The sequence below is a fragment of the Lactuca saligna genome, chromosome 6 (assembly GCF_052625555.1).
Source record: "Lactuca saligna cultivar CGN05327 chromosome 6, ASM5262555v1, whole genome shotgun sequence".
NCBI lineage: Eukaryota > Viridiplantae > Streptophyta > Magnoliopsida > Asterales > Asteraceae > Lactuca > Lactuca saligna.
In genome coordinates, this window is record NC_136422.1 from 86,852,664 (window position 1) to 86,855,536 (window position 2,873).

A 2,873-nucleotide genomic window follows, 5' to 3' on the forward strand; every position below is an offset into this window, starting at 1 on the left:
CGCAACCGTAACCAGAATCTCTTAGATAGGTTGCGTGACTTGAGTGTATAGATCTATACGGGGCTAACTACCCCACACCTTGCTGCTAGCTACAGCCGAACCGAAATGTTTCAAGGGTGACGAAAGTCATAAGGTGACGTGGACTACTTATTGCCATATCTAGTCTATTGTATGGTTATGGAACTCGCAATTAGGATAACAGAAATTTACTTAATAGTAATAATGAATAAAGTAATCACCTTACTTAGTAAATATTAGTTTTATATACGTGTTAAAACTAATACATTTCACAAGATAATCAGGTTTTCAGAATACATCTTTCACGTTTGGTAACCAACATTCAGGAAAATATGGAATTTTCCTAGGAGCATTTGTACATAACCAGAAAAGTGTAACAAACCAGATAACTTACATTTCAAAAGAGTAAACATGTTTTCAGTGTACAACTTTACATTACATTTTGGGAATCAATAACCAACCTTTTAAGAAAATATGGGATTTTCTTGGTGAGTGTAACATTTTTAGAAAACGGAAAGGAAACTTGTACATTTTTCACAAACAAAATCGCTTATGAACCCACCGGCGTTATGCTGATTTTCAAACCGCTTGTATTCTCAGGTCAGCGTTAGACAGGTACCCGAAGATCCTTTTGTTCGAAGACGGTGTGCATGGAAGACCCGTTCCATTTTTATTATATATAATATGTATCACAACTGTACAACTTTACTTTTGAAACAATTGTAAAAACTTTCTATATGTAATGTAATGGTTGTTTTACTTTACTTACTATGTGCATTGGATATTGGGCTAATGGACTCCATATTAGAGGGATGGATGAATTCTATGGGAAAACCCATTAGAAATCATCCTAGGCCTCTAAGGAGGGAGTCCATGGGTTGCTTAGCGCTTAAGCAGTCAAATTAGGGTTTCCTTGTTAGATAACCCTAATAGCCTCACTATTTAAGGATCCCTAGAGCACCAAAAACGTGGCTAAGAGTTTCCTTAGGGTTTCCACACGTTTTTGGGTGCCTCCTCTCTTATCATCCTTCATCCTCTTGCTCTTGATGTTTGTGAGCCATTGGAGGAGTGACACTTGTGATTCTAAGCTTTCTAAAGCCATTACAAGGAGGATTTGAGTTGTTATTACTATATAACAACAAAGGTATGTATTCTAGTCTTCTTGGTGAATTTCGAAAATAGTGTGACTCGTTAGGGTTTTATTATGTGTTCATAATGTTGTGTAACTAATAGTAAAACATAGATCCAATTCTATGGTTGCATGCACATATAGGATTGTTTGTATTAAACCCAACATACCTGGCCAAGATTGAGGCAGTTATGTGATGGGAGGTGCCGAGATCCCCATCCAAGATGAGGAGTTTTCTAGGATTGGCCGGTTACTATCGGAGATTTATCAGAGATTTCTCCAAGATTATCGTCCCCCTTACTAGGTTGACTCGAAAGGGTTTTACTTTTATTTGGTGTCCCGAGCAGCAGGTCTCATTTGAGACACTTCGCCAGAGATTGTGTGAAGCCCTGATGTTAGCCGATCCTGAGGGAATGGAGGACTTTGTGGTATACTGCGATGCATCTATATTAGGGATGGGTGCGGTGCTGATGTAGAGGGGGCACGTGATAGCATACGCTTCGAGGCAGTTGAAGCGTCACGAGACGAGATATCCCACCCACGATCTAGAGCTAGGGGTGGTAGTGTTCGCCCTCAAGATGCGGTGCTACTATTTGTACGGGGGTTCGGTGTACCATATACATGGACCATAAGAGCTTGAAGTATCTCATGGATCAACCCAACCTAAACATGATACATATGAGATAGTTGGATGTGGTGAAAGACTTTGCCTGCAAGATATTGTATCATCCGGGCAAGTTGAATATGGTAGCCGATGCCCCAAGTCGTAGAGGTGAGAGTGCTCTAATCTGAGATGTGTGTATGAGGATGATGGTGATGACTCCAGTCTTAGATACCATTCGAGAGGCTCAGGTGGAGGCCGTGAGACCGGAGAATCGCAAGAGGGAGCAGGTGATTAGGCTGGTGTCTGAGTTTGTGACGGAAAGTCGTGGGCATATGACTTTCTGAGGGCGGATTTAGGTGCCTATACAAGCGGAGCTCGACGTATACTGATGGAGGAGGCGCATAGGTCGAGATTCTCGATCCATCCTGGGGCCAATAAGATGTATTTGGACCTGAAAGGGATTACTGGTGGCCATGTATGAAGAGGGATATGGCTTGGGTAGTTGGGAGGTGCTTGACTTGCCGCCAGGTTAAGGCAAAGTACCAGTATCCACATGGTCCATTGCAGCCTCTGGAGATTCCCCAGTGGAAGTGGGAACATATTTCTATGGACTTGATCAACAAGTTACCGAGGACTGCGCATGGAGTTGACGCGATTTGGGTGATTGTGGACCCGGCTGACGAAGAGCGCTCACTTCCTCGCCATCAAAGAGAGTTCTTCTGCAGAGAGATTGGCCAAGATTTATGAGAGGGAAGTGGTAGCTCAACATGGAGTGCCGACCTCAATAGTGTTAAATCGAGACGTGTGCTTTGCTTCTAGATTCTGGAAGAAATTTCATGAGGAGTTGGGTACCCGGTTACACTTCAGTACCGCATACCATCCGCAGACAGAAGGGCAGAGCGCTCAGACAATTTAGATGCTTGAGGACATACTACGTGCGTGTATTATGGACTTCAGAGGAAGTTGGGACACTTATTTTCCCTTGGCTGAGTTTTCTTACAACAACAACTATCATTCGAATATTGGTATGCCTCCATTTGAGTTTATTAGAGAAAGTGTCGGACTCGTATTTGTTGGGGAGAGGTAGGGCAGCGAGTGATGGGTGGCACTGAGATAGTGCTG